The following is a 14,739-nucleotide window of genomic DNA, read 5'->3' as shown; positions in this document are numbered from 1 at the left end:
CATTGCCATTACTCTCCACTGTTGAAGAAAGGCAGAATTCAAAACCCAAGATTATTAATTAGGATAGGAAAATAAAATATTTCTAGAGACAACAAAGAATTGGCTGACTCCTAAACATACATTAGAAGATTAAAGAAGGATTCAAAGCACCTATACAACTTTTCCCTTTGTTGTTTTCCTCATCTCCTCCATATAAGATCTTCAACATGCTGTACAGGCTTGATTTGAATATGAATTTTAATTTATCTTCCTTCAGGTTTAAACAGGTAAGTGTATTACTTTCTGTGAAAGAGGTAAGCATTTTCAGCTCCCTTTTTCATGATTTAAATGTCCAGCAGACTGGCAGAAACAGTGAAAGTGAAAATACCTCAAATATAAATATGAAGTTTCATTAAAATTATTGACAAGGTGCTTTTGCTTTCTATTCTTAACAAACTTTCTTACAATTTTAACTTTAGTTATTAAATTGTTTCCAAATTACATTTAACTATGTCTTGTTTTATAATTGCATTCCAAAGTATTTTATCTTTTAAAAAAGAACTAATCTCAGTTTTGTAAAAGATTATTCTGCATTTGATAGATATTCACTGCACCATCAAGTACAGTCTTCAATGCAGATTGCTGAGAGCTATAATTTAAAAGCATTTCTTAATAATTAATTTATGAATCATTACTATCTCTTAAATTGGGAAATATTTAGAAAATGCTATTCCTAGAACAGCTTTCATGAAAGCAAAGTTAGTGGTTATGGCTGGTTTTATTGTTGCAAAGTCTTTAATGCCTGGTGAGGTAATTCTCTCTTCTTGCTCTCAGTTACATATTTTCCAGAATTTTATGGCTGCACCAAGACCCAGTCTCTGCAGCAATGTTTGAAGAGTTCCTCCGTGACAGATACTTAACAGGCTAAGTACTATTTTACCACTTTAATTAAGGCTGCAGTAAGATGCACTAAATAAAGGCTCAGCCCAACCTCTAAATTTGAACCATACTATGAAGACATCTCTGAATTCAAACCATTCCCAAGCACAGGATCAGTTTTTTTTATTTTATAGCTTCATCAGTTTGGAGTTTGGGAATACAAAGTTTATGTCGTAAAGACATTTAAAGAAGAAAGGCACTGAGGTTTCAGAATTACTGCGAGCTTCTAAAGCATTGTTCGAATATTGCTTCAATGGATTCTGTCATTAGAATTTAGATCCTTGATGCTGAAAAAATCTAGAGGCTTATTTTCATGTTTGGTGCAACGAATTATGTGAGCTGCCTTAAAACACAGCAGTAATCAATCTAGGAAAGACACATATACCCAAAACAGTGCATGTGTCTAATCTGTGTACTGCCAGGCTTGACAATTCTCTTCTGCTGAGTTTGTATCACCTCCAAGAAATATAAAGTAACATGACAGTGTCAAATAAAGCAAACTAATGTAACATGATTGATCTCTGGTGCCAGGACAGCCAGACTCATGCCTGTGTCATTCCTAGGGCCAGACAAGAGACATTTCCTTTAACACTCAATAACATATTGTGTCTCTACAGCTGCTACAGTGTCTGCCTCATACAAATGCATACATTAGCTTTTTATAATACTGGTAAATCTCCCTGCCTACAAAGGTTTTAATTACCCTACACCTCACTGGGACTGGAAGAAGAAGAAAAAAAATTTGTTCTTCTCAATACAATCTTTTCTATGAATGAAAACCACTGCCTGAAATAGGAGCAGCAGCACCCAAATCTGCCAATATTCAAAGTACTATTGGAGGTGATGGCTCTGCTGCACACAAGCACTGCAGTTTATCTGATACTGAGAAAGACTGAACATTCTTATATCAGATATGCTCTCTTGGCAAAGAGACACATCCCTGAATTTGAAGGCTAAATATATCTATGCTGAAAGTGTCAGTCCATTCCCTCTTGTGGTGACTATCACTCTTACTATTCATTTCTCCCATTCTTTAAATTCTATTTTACATCACACCAATGTACATGTGTGCAGCATCACTGATATAAATGGAATTAATCAGCATTCAGCCTGATATGCTTGGCAGCAGTACTTTATTTTTTTAACTGTTCTAGTTTATTAGGCTTCCGCACATCAGTTCTCATTTGCAGGGAAGTATAAGAATGAGGGTAGAATCTTAACAATGGTATGTGTTTAGCAGGACCCTTAAAAAACAGATATGTGCTATGACAATGCTCCTGTCCTGCACAATAATTAAAGAAAAGAAAGCACCCTGAGCCAGACACTTGTCCTGGTGGCTGCTGTGGTGTCTCTGACATGTCCAGTGGGTGAAGCTGTCACAGGAGCAGGGAACCCTGCCTGCTCCCCCTGTATTGACCCAGAACCCACAACTGGGGGACTGGGGTGATTACTGGGTACAAATTGTCTCCAAATTCAGCACTGCCAGGGATGAAAAACCCTACATATACCAGCCAAACAGCCAGACACTGTAGTGCTCTATTATTTGTTCTCATGATTACTCTTGTTCTGCCAGTGTTGGCTCTTGACAGGCAGTCAGAGCCATCCTGTGCTGCAGAGAGAGGGCACTTGGACAGCACAGCCCAGGCAGGGCCTGGTCAGACATGCCCAAACTGCAGGGAGGATCAGTGCCCCAAGGATGTGGGGGAAAGGCTCAGAAATTGGCACGTGCTGAACCCCAGAGGTGCCTGGCAGCTGGGGTAGGGAGACAAAACTCTGCTTTCAGCAGAAGGTTTACTAATGTGATGCTTTTTGTTCTCACTTGTTGCCGCCACAGCTGGTGCTCAGCAATTGCCTCCCTTGCCTTATAACTCCACACCTTTTAAGCTCATCCTGACTCAGAAGATTCATTGCTCCTCTTGCAGATTTAGCATTAAAAACAAACAAAAAAAAAAGGTGGTATGATATTTGGACATATTAAATATCAAAACAGCAAAGACAGGAGAGAAAAATCAATTTATAGAAAAATTACAATCAATTCACTAAGTGGGAGGTCTCAAGCTTGCCAAACTAATAATAAGCCCCAGTTCAAGATCTTTTGTTCTATAATTGCACTTGGAAACTATTTCTGATTACTCAAATAGACATAAGCACAACTTAAACACCCTAGTTTATGGTTTTCACAGGGGCAATAAGTCCAATATTTAAGCTTTTTGTACCCCAGACCTCTCCCCCCAGAGAGGTCAAGTTTTCTAAATTGCCTCCTTTTTTTATGCTACCCCTTAAAAAGAATTAGAGTTGCCTTTTTCTGTAATTCTAAGAATTATTAGAAATAAACTTTGGACATATATTTGTATATAAAATATTTACTTTCCTTTTGTTTGAATGTTTTGTCTAGCAATAATCCATTATGAAAGAGACAAATGTAATCAAAGAGAAATCTCTTTACAGTACATTATTCTTTGCTTACTAAGTTTTTAGGATGCTTGAGATAATGAAAATTTTATGTGGAGAATGCAATAATTCATATAGTGTTTTTAGAAGCATTTTTGTATCTTTACACAATTAAAAAAATAAAATTTATTTTAGGGTTTACTTTTGCTAAAGTTGTAATGCTTATGACAGAGATTTCTAGATTAGACAATAGTACAGGGTTGCTTTTATTACTCTTCGAGTCTCTTTAAAAAAGAGAAGGTGTTTTTGAAATTTTGAGGAATTGTAGTCTAAAACTTATCATGATCAAAGCTGAAAAGTGGCATTACATGTGTTTAATAAACCAGTGTTAAAGGAAGGTAGAAGGAAGCCTGAGAAAAATAGTAAATGTCATGTAGGCTCAAAAAATTCCCATTTCAGCCTGTAATGATGCTCATCTGTGTTATTGCCTGTTAAAAGAGTTACACAAACAAAGCACAGCCAGCCCTGCTGTATTTCCTTCTGAGCCTTACCAACACAGATTATTCTCTGTACACATGCAAGGCAGACTGCACTCTTTTTTTCCCCAAAATACCAGCCTTTTGGTCCTTTATCCTTAAAATAAATATGAGAAGAAGGATCTTACATGTGTTGTGTCTTAACCATAAGTCCTCACATTTTTCCAAGGCATAATGACTCAGAATTTCTGAAGATACTTGTGACATGCATTTCCAACACTAGACCGTGAACTGTAGCAGCTTCTACTTCTAAAGAATTTATCAGAAAATGTAGTGGCAAACTCTGTTGCTCTACAAACTACAAATTTGTCTTAAGAACACTTTTAAAAGATTGCAAATAACATTTTCTTTGTACATTGCAATGGCAACTGGTTAAACTGCAATTTATAAAATGTCACACCAGTCTTTAATCCCCTGATCTCCAAAGTATTAGCATTTGATCTGTATTGCAAATAGTACAGGTCCGTTTTTCCTTTGGCACGTGGCTACAAGCAGTTGGAGGTTAAGTGCCAAGACCAAAATGTACATTTTTCTCTGCTTCCAAACAGTGCAAACTGCATCATTTGACTGAATTCTGAGGGGATACCATCAGTACTGAAGTGTTACAAGAGTCAAATGTGGCTGAATTCACAAAATACTCTCATCTACCTCATTATCCCCAGCAAGACCTATAAATTGTCTGTTGCTGGAAGGTGCTTATTGAAACAATATCAACCACAGGTAGCATGTCTCCTGAATAAAAATAACTTTCCTGTAGAGAATGTAAATAACTTTTTTTCAAGAGAAACTAAGCAAACTTGCACTTAAATAGGCTGTTGGTCTGCCCACTTTATCAATCAGAGACCTTACTTTGAAATAGAATCAACAGGACTTCTTTTTCTTACTTTTTAAACTGTATTACCCTGCAATCCACTAGACTTTTCTGAGAAAAAAATCACTGAAAATAATCTAAATAAACTGAGTGAGTACAGGGGAGAGATGGTTAACACAGCCAGCTCTGATCTCCATGGAGTATTCAGTTAGATCCAATCACCAAAGGGTCTTAAATTAATTTGACACAAGATAAGAGGGAAGGTCCTCACAGGGATAACTAACTAAAAGATCAAGAAGAAAGAGCTGCAATAAATAGTCCATTTTCTCAGAGAAGGGAAGGTACAAGTGGAATCCCACAGGGATCTTTGCTAAGGCCTCAGCTGCTCAACACATTCAAGAATGATCAGGAAAAGAGAATGGAAAGGAGATTGAGTTTGCTACTGGAGACAAGTTTTTCATGGGAGAAAAGCCAATAGTGGACTGAAAAAAGGGAAAGTTGCAGAAAGACTCGTGGCACTGAGTGATTGAGGATAAAATGGCAGATGACATTGGAACCAAACAAACGTAAAGTAATGAACTTGGCCAAAAAAAAAAAAACAAACCAACCAAACAAAACAAAAAAACCAAAATCCCCCACAAAAAAAAAAAAAAACCAGTTTGAAATTTATGTACTTAGGAATTGATTCTGAGAGAACTACTGCCAGAGGCAACAGAGATCTTAGGTTAAAATCACAGCCTTATGATACAGCAGTTCAGTGGCTTCAGAATTATAATCACAGGAAAACCTGGAAGTGTAATGCTTCTGTGTAAAGTTTGCATTGTGTCCACATCACAATTGTTATGTGGTCCTTTCATCTGAGAAAAAGCATTTGAGTAGAATTTGAAATAGAACTTGACAAAAATTCTTAAAGGTAACCAAGTAGCTTCCACAGAAAGAAGATATTTACAGACTAGCACTCCCAAACTAGAAAAACATCAAACAAGAGCCAACTAAAAATCATGACAAGTGTGAAAAAGGTGAAGGAAGAATTAGAAACCCTGAAATACAAATTCACAGGTGGAGGTTCAAATCAAAACCAGGCAGGCACCACTTCACTTAATGAAAACTGTGGTTCCTATGGACTATGGAACTCCCTGATATAAGACATAGAATGAATGCTAAAAACAGGCATGAATTCACAAACTTTGAAAAATATTAATAAAACAAAAATCTTAGAGGCTCTTAAGACCAAAAAGCCTACCCTGGACTCAAGTAGTCCTTTTTCCTCAGATGCCAGGAAAATACCACAAAGTGTCACCTTCTCCCATGTCTGAGCTGGATCCCAAAGCAGGGGGGCCTTGGTCTGACCAGTTTTGGGGATTTCCATGGGCTGCCAGCACCAAGTCCCAAAAAGCATTGCAGGGCCAGAATCCCAAGGAAATCCATTTCCAAATCCTCTCTCAGCAGGACTAATCCAGAGCGTGCAATGCTAACCAAGCTGTCTGTCTATCTTCAGCAATTCTCCTGAGCTTTGGGTTTTAAAAGACTTTTCTAGAAACAAACATTTTCTTTTTGGAGAACAGATTTCCATTCTGGTGAGAAAAAGTATTTCAAATGAGGAAGAAATAATAATTATATGCATATTAATAACTTCACAGTTATCTGTGTGTTCAAAAGTCCTTTGTAAGGGAAAGGAAGATTAATCATCTGTTCTGCAGAGCAGGAAAAAATGGCAGAGCAAGCTGCACACGAACCCAGACTCAAATGCTGGTTCAGTGTTCTGTAAATTGGGCAATGCAGTCTCCTTGGATATACAGGAAAACCTCAGTGAGAGTTAGAACAGAGATTTTATTCCATACATTATAATAAAAGGAGTGTTTTCCTGAATTCAAAATTATTTATTCTCCAGTCTTAGAGCTAGTTTGAGCTGCAAGAAAAGTGTCATAAAAGCATGTTGTAAAAAAATAGAGGAAAAAATAGGAATGCTGCACCTCAGTTCATCTATGGTACTAACTACAATGAATTCAAGAATTTTTAATTATAATTCCTAAATTGGAATTCCCTGTTTACAAAAACGCTGTGGGTTTTTCTTTCTTCATGAGCTGTACTCAAAACATTTATTTATCTTGCAATTCTATGAAGAGAAAACAAAAGCTGCAGTCTTACAAAATAAAAATGTATTTCAGCTTGAAGATTGACCTACACGCTCTGTATAAGGCTTTTAAAATCCTATCAAATGCAGTTTAGTTTTTGGAGCCCTGTTTTGATCTGCTATCTGTGACCTAGAACTAAAATCTGTAAAACAGTTAACAGAGTGGGGGGTTTTAGGTTGTTGGGGTTTTTTGGTTGGTTGGGGTTTGTGTTTTTCTTTTAATTCAAAACAAAATCACATAATTGCACTTAATGGGTTTAGGTTTGTTTATCCTAATATTGAGAATTGTTCATCTACCCAACTATATCTTAAACAGCCTGTTCCCTTTACTGAAAAAGATTATGCTGATGAACAGAAATGCAGGACAACTTTGATCATCCATCTGTGCTGATCAGCTAAGACAACTTCACAGCAGTTGGTACTGAGGATCCAAAAATAACAACTGAAGTTGAACATTTTGGGCAATGGGTGAATGTAACTCAGTAAATACTGAGTTATGTATTTCTCCTCATCTCCCATTGCATGATTAGAAAAATATTAAAATAAAAAAAATCTATGTCCTAGCTGTGGCATTTAAGGGCTATGGTTTGCTATAAAGGGCTGATAACATTCTTCAACTTTTGTTTAAAGCTATCTTTTACAAGGGGCCAAAAACATTCAACCCAGTCCAGAATAGGAAAAATCTCCCCTCCCAGACTATGAATTTTAATTCACTCTGTCCATCATATCATTGAACATTTAGATTCTTGACTTTAGGCTTCAGGCAATAGCTATTCAATTATTTTTAGTAGCATTTCTAACTTCCCTACTCTGCTTTTACAAGAGCACATTCAATAACTTGTATACTAGAAGTCCTGAACAAAAAATCCCAAATTTTGCATCAAAGTCATGCTTGGGATAACATAAAAGTAATGGAATATATAATGAGTAATGAGCTGAAATTCAAATATTTAACAGCTAAATGCCTCTGGCTACCCAACACACACCCAATGCACCAAGCCTGTAGGAACAGTAGGGGAATAGGCAATGAAATTGTGATGTTTAAAGACCAGTACCTTCAAAGCAATAGCAAAAAAATAACTGGGAGCTAAGCACAAACACCCGAGATGCCAAAAAGCTTCCTTAACTTTGTAAGCTGCACTAAGTCCCAGGTAATGGCAAGAAGGAGCTCATTACCATGCAGGCTGTGCTCAGATCAGTCAAACCTCCCTGAGCCTCGCTCACTGATCATCTCTGAGCTGGGATGATTCACTTTAAAGATCAAAGTCAGCAGCTGCTTGAAGGAGCTCCAACTAAGTCCATTAACATTCCTCCTCCTGAGAAAGTCTTCTTGTACAAGGCTCAAAATGCAGCCAAAACCACACACTCAGAGGATCCACAGGTTAGAAATGCATGGCAGTGAGAGGACTGCTCTGGGGTTACAAACACAGGTAAGGAAGGAAACGGACACTGCTCTCATATCAACTCATTTAACATTAGGTGAGGATTGCAAACAGTTTGAAAACAGATGGTTATGTCAGAATTTTGCAGTGTAAGAAGAATTTATTGCATTGCTAACAGGAGCTTAAATTTTACATTCAAATCCTCATTATAATTTATTCAGGAATGTACTCTACCTTTCTGGTGCTGTGTTGCCTTCATTGGCATTAATTTGTGTTTTCCCCTGATATCTGCAACAAAAAACTGAGTGCAGGTAAAAGATTAGACCAGACAGAATCAGCATTCCTTTACTGGCATTAACCCTGCACTCATTTATTTATGGATGAAGCTCTGTAGTTTAACAAACACAGGCACTGGCAGGGTAATGAGAGGATGCACACTCTGATATTTACTGCACAAAATTCAAATTGGGAGCTGAAGGTGTCATAATTGATTTTGTTGTGGGTTTTTCTATAGTGATCATCACTGTGGTATTTAAATTATTCTCCAAAATATAATTTATTCAATTCCATAATACTCCTTAAGGACAATTAAAGCTGAAAATCTCAATGCAGTGAGTATTATAGTATGTTACAGCCAAAATGATACATGAGATAAAAGTTTCTGATTTTTTGTTGGTTTTGGGGTTTTTTTTTCTTGTTGTTGGTTGGTTTTTGGTTTTTTTAACCAAAAAAACCAACCAACAACAAGAAAACTGGATTCTAGATTGGGGCAGACAATTATTTTTAAGGAAATGGGAGCTTTAGATTGACTTCATGATCTTCTGTCTCTTGATTACACAGTTACTGACAGAAGGAGTATATCTTTTAAAATTTCCAGTAAAGCTGACAATAAAGAATTATTTTCACTGTGAACTATTTTTATTTTTCAAAGTAGGGAACATGGCACTTATTCTAAAAGAATATGATATTAATGAGAGCATTTGACTTACAAAAGTAAAAATCTGTGGGATTTAAATAATGTAACCAGCTGATTTGAGAACATTTGAATTAACATTGGTGATTAATTTTTTCGCAGTAAAATTATTCATACTCAGCAGGAAATTAAGTTGTCACAATAGGTTAGTGTTAAAGAAAGTGTATCTCTTATCTACCCCTACGTATCTTGCATGACATCACTGAATAGTGGATTCTCCTGGTGTTATCTAGAACATATTCCCCTCTATAAATGGAGAAAAGTCATGGTGCTTACTTAGTACAAATTACTGACTTCATCAAAATTACATTGAAGTCCTACCTCTCTCAATATGTGAGCAATTAAGGAGTTCTAGAAAAGCTGCTCAGTGATTGCATTTTTACAGAACAGTTAAAGAAACTGTGAGCAATAAAAACTGCTCAACTTCTGAGAGACAATTCTAAAAAACTGGTAAAGTCCAGAATTCACAAATTGGCAGGAAAAATAATGCCATTTCTGTCCTGTGTAAGTCTGTACCTCCTAATTTAAAAAATCTGTTCAGTGTACTTGAAATTAATGAACTTGTTCTTTACGAAGTTGTCATTAGATTTATCTATAACAACTTTTCCTAAAGTGTAATTTTGCAAAGGAAACAAATGCACTGAAAAGGCAAAATTCACAAAGCACTGAAGACAGTGGTGTGGTGATGCCTTGAGAGGCTACCTAGAACAGAGGCTGGGCAGTGCTAAAGGATTAAAGCAGGGATTTAATAAAAGTCCTTCACAGGATACAGCTTGGGCAGTGCAAGAGCCCAGCCAAGGCTACACCCAAGATGGACTCAGAGTCACAACTTTTCACACTTTTACAAGTTTTGGTCCATTTCCATGTTGGTGTTAATTGTCCAATTACAGCTCCAGGTTATGCAGTCCCATCCTCCCAGTTTGCTCTCCTTAATTCACTGTTTACACTTCCTGGGCCTGGAGCTGCAGTGGTGTCCTTGGTTCTCAGGCTGGAAAAGGATTGTTCTGTCTGACTAAACTGTGAGTTGAACTTCCTAACACTTATATGAAACTCAGAGTCACACACTAAGGCAGTACAGAATCTAAAAAATATGAAAGCTGAAACTTAAGGCATGAGTGGGAGTTCTTATCCTTCATAATTCAGGTGTTTTCAGCAAGTGATATTTTCTGCCTGAAGAAAAAAGCCAAATTTAATTGGGATTTGGAAGAGGTGTACAATATAATTTTGGTTTTAAGGACCGTTTTCCAGTCCTTGATGTAACAATTTAACATGGTCCTAATCTTGTTATTTTCTACCTAATAACTAAAGCACTCACTAAAAATGTGAAAAGGCATGAAGAACTTTTCCTTAAGGCATCTGTTAGTCAATCCATTTTGCTTTACTAGGTAAAATAAGATTTATTTGTATCTTATAAACTGCTTTTGAGTGAGCAAAGTCATTGTAATGATTATATTTGACCTTCACTGCTTAAACATCAGGAAAAATAATCACAATTCAGAGAGCTAATTAAAAATACACAATGTTACAGAAAATTGAAAACTGCTTGAAAATAAAGAGAAACTTTTATTTGGTAAGTAAAGCTCCAGGTGCAGCTGTTTCTTAGGGAAAAAAAATATTTTTTTTTTTAAATATCTCTGCTGTTATAAAGATAGTAATTATTTTTATTCTGCAGTTTCCCGAACTTGCCAGTCTCTTGAATACCATGGTAGAAACCTACTGCTAAAACCACATCTGTTGATAAACCAGATGTTCCATAGATTGGCCTGAAGTGTAAAGTGGTATTTTGCCAATCTGACAAGTTTTTCCTGATACTGAAATCAGTGTATGTCACACATAAAGACACATAGTTTATGTCCCTCTTCAAACATTACTAATGTAGACCACAAAGCAACACTAAAATAGCTGGTTCTATTTCTTTGAACAGATTTAAAATACATTAGTGGAATTGTCTATTTGGGGAGGCTTCAGATTGCTTTATAATGTTGTTACTTTAGCATTCACTGCTTATAATAAACAGACAGAAGAGCTGCAGCCAAAGGGCTTGGCCAGAACTGGGATCTCAGTAACTTTATTCACTGGATAAAGCAGAGACTCTGCCTGTCCTGCAGACTGACACCTGCACAGGGTGGGCATTCCATCAGACCAGAGGCCTGCAACAGTCTGCTCTTCATGGGGAAAAAAGGGTTGAATTAAATTCTATAGAGGTACACAGCCATGGGTAGGGATGTGTTTTACTTTAGACAAATAAGCTGTTCCAAAAAGCCATTTCCCAGCTTATTGTCACAGAGGTCTTCTATTGATCACAGCAAAACAACACAGTGATTGATCCTTCTTGTTTTTATTATTTCCAATATGCTCATTTTTCTGGTATTATAAACTTGGTTCTGAAAGAAGTAATTTCTTTGATGTAGAAAAACTACTCGACCTATGAAACCAAACCAGTTTTCTCACACATATTTTGAGTAAGTAGCCTTTGCTCACAATGACTTGTATGCATACACATAATCTGCATATTAAATCTTATTTGGAAGTAATTTTGGAAAATGTGAGTTCTGTACAAACCAGTCTACAAGGAACAAACCATTAATCAAATTCTTAGCTCTAATAATTCACTGAATTTTTTTGTCTACATTTTTCCCAGATTTTACTCTGATACCACACCTGAGACCAGGTGATTCATAGCAAAATCTTGCTGCAGTTGCTTTTTTAAAACTCACCTAATTATTAATTTGAAAATTCTTCCCTTTGTGAAGACTCAATGAAGCCTCTCTGCATCTCCTGCAAGCTCAGCTGAAGACTGGCAGGGCTATGCTGCTGTAGAGAAAATGACAGATAAAGACAATTTTATTCAAATCTGAAAAATAAATTGGACTTGCAACAGAGCTGCAAAATATAGAAGATGTGTTCAAAAAAATCATTTTAAAGTAAATGCAAGTTACTGTTATAATACCATGACTTCAGCATTAAATAGTATTGCTTAATCAAAGAATTAATGGTATTTGTGACCCTGCAGATTCTGCAGTAGCCTCCACTCCTGGAGAGCCCTCCACATTAAAAATACTTGCCTTTACTAACACTGAAATATAGCAAATATTTAGGAATAACAGAGAAACAATGTGTAAAAGCAAGACGCACTATAAAGAAAATTTCTAAAGCAGAATTATTTTTTTCCTTAAGAAAATATCGAGAAGAAAAATAATCAGTTCTCAGTTCTACCAGGCTAAATCTACTAGAACTCCATGTGATTTGCACCAGTACAGCTGCAACATCAAAGATCCCTTCTCTGCTTCATGATAACAGGACTGGGTCCATTAATTACTAGATTTGGAATTGGGCTGAAGAGTCACCAGTTTACACAAATTTTGAAGGTCAAGATATTGTCAGAGAAGGGATTCTCTTGCATTAATGTGTTTATATAACACAGATTAACTAGGCTGCAAGATATTGAAAAATTAATAAAGGCAGTTATTAACATATATTCTTGTTTGGGAACTGTGAATAAGGCTACTTTGCAATTCTCTTCTACATAGGAAAAAATAAAGCTTTGTTTCCATTTGCACTATTGCATTTTTTTATTATTTTTCATATGCATTAGGATATTTTTCATGCTGTGAGAAATAAATATATTCAGAACAGCTGCAAAACATTGCAAAGAATTATTGTCTTAAAGCTGGCACTGATTTCAAGCAGATAGAATATTTATTATTTCATCTAACAACCAGCATACTTAGGATGAGAGAAAAAGCAACCAGATAAGCATTTGAATGCATTGCTTTACTTCAGTTGCCCATTTTGGTGAAAAAAGAATATGGGTTCATCTACATCAGAAAGCTTCCATAGTGATATGAAGGGAAAATAAATTCAATAAACAGAATGTGAGAAGTATCTATTTTGTTCATCATAACTTAGATGAGCTTACTTGGTAGGCAAAAAAAATATCAAGGCTTTCACTAAGATGTCAAATTGTAGCATGTGTTCTTCTGGTAACAACTAGAAAACACCAGGTGTATGAATTGGCTTTTCCCCTCCTTGATTTCAGTCAGTCCCACAAAGACAAAAGTATTGCTTACTTGTTTTACCAAGTGATACATGTCCTCTTGCTATTGAAAAATAAAAAATTTATTCACAGAAATAATATTTGTGTGACTGCTCCTGCATACACGTTCATAAAGCCATATAAAAAGAGATTTAGGTCTCAGATCAAGACTGTTCCCTACAGAGTCTGTAGGGCAAACATTTGGACAATACTAGAGATTATTAAAAGAAAATAAAAACTGAATTACTATTGCACTACATTTGCTTTTAGGGACCTGAGCCTGACCTTTCTTTGAGTAGTTCTTGTGGTCTTGCTTCCATTGCAGGTGCTAACAGCTCCACCAAATATGGACTTGGTTAATGTCCCTGGCCTCAGAGAGCTGCAGGCAGACACCCAGAGCCCTTCCCTGTCCCCTGATGCTGTCACTCCATCACAGAGGGTCCCTGGTGGCCTTGCCCTTGGTGACCCGTGCTGCTGCTTCCAGTCACCCCCTGTGCCCCAGTAGAGCATCAGGGGATCTGCTCCCTGATGGAGGGGAGGCTGGCCAGTCCTGCCCAGGGGCTTCCTTCTAACCTTTTCAACGTGGTCACTTTTTAAGTGACAAGCTTCTCTTAAGAACTTTTATAATACATTGCCTAAACTATTAAAAAAAACCCAATTCCAATGAAACTAAAAAAATGAAATTAACAAATTTGAAGCACTTTTTTGGTCAAATCCTGTAAGTCTGAAGTGATACATTAGATTATTTGCAATTTTTTTTCTGTTTCAAATCACCAAACAATTCTATTTAACCACTATTTCCCCATCAATTTTTCCACTCAGACCTATTTCCGTTGCAATTTTCTAGAGGTCAGCTTAGACATATCTAGAATATATATCATTTTAACCTGAGCAACAAACTATAAGACATGAAACTGCTGGTGGAGCTAGTAATTTTTCTCTACAATTGACCTTTCAGTGCTCCATCTATTTCATATTTCTATGTAATCACAAAGCCAGGGTTATTCTCAGCTACTCTATATACATTTTACAGTTTTGTTAATATTCTTACCATTGTTCTTTTCAAATCAGGTTTGAAAATTTCTTGAATTTTTCACCAAATTTAAGACTTATAATATTCCATGGTGTTCAGAAGTGGTATATTCTTTCCTATGCTATAATCAGTTATATGGACTACCTGTAGTTTTGAAAACAAAATAGATAGAATTAAATTAATCACTGTTAAGTTGGCCCTTACTTTTCCATTCAAAAAAAATGGAATGGCAGCTTTAACATGAACATTTAGGAAGTCATTCAACATAAAATTTGAAATACTTTTGCTTGCACCTCTTATGGAACATTCTCACAGGTCATATGGGAGAAAACTCAATTCAATGACCTTAACTCCACCACAAAGAGGACCAACACTGTCCTCATATCCACCATCAGAAATGCTGTGCTTAAAGAGCTGTGCTCAAAAATAGAAGGTTGACACTTAAATTAGAGAATCTATCTCAAAATATTTATAAGTCTGCCAAGTGTGGATCCTCTCTGATTAGAGTGGTAGCAATTATATAAT

At 36.3% G+C, this 14,739-nt stretch overlaps 1 protein-coding gene across 1 annotated transcript in view; it reads right to left on the bottom strand.

Moving 5' to 3' along the window:
- The window catches only part of TENM1 (teneurin transmembrane protein 1), a 661,862-nt gene extending 647,549 nt beyond the window's left edge, over positions 1 to 14,313 (bottom strand). The window contains exons 1-2 of the mRNA XM_036401914.1: positions 14,233 to 14,313; positions 11,863 to 11,959 (exon numbers count right to left, since the gene is read on the bottom strand). The gene's annotated coding sequence lies outside the window, so the exon portion shown is untranslated. The remainder of the gene's footprint in view (positions 1 to 11,862; positions 11,960 to 14,232) is intronic.
- Positions 14,314 to 14,739: the final 426 nt, after the last annotated feature.

This window comes from Molothrus ater, chromosome 14 (genome assembly GCF_012460135.2).
Source record: "Molothrus ater isolate BHLD 08-10-18 breed brown headed cowbird chromosome 14, BPBGC_Mater_1.1, whole genome shotgun sequence".
Taxonomy (NCBI): domain Eukaryota; kingdom Metazoa; phylum Chordata; class Aves; order Passeriformes; family Icteridae; genus Molothrus; species Molothrus ater.
The sequence above is the reverse complement of the archived record's forward strand: the minus strand, read 5'-3'. Positions and strand labels throughout refer to the sequence as shown.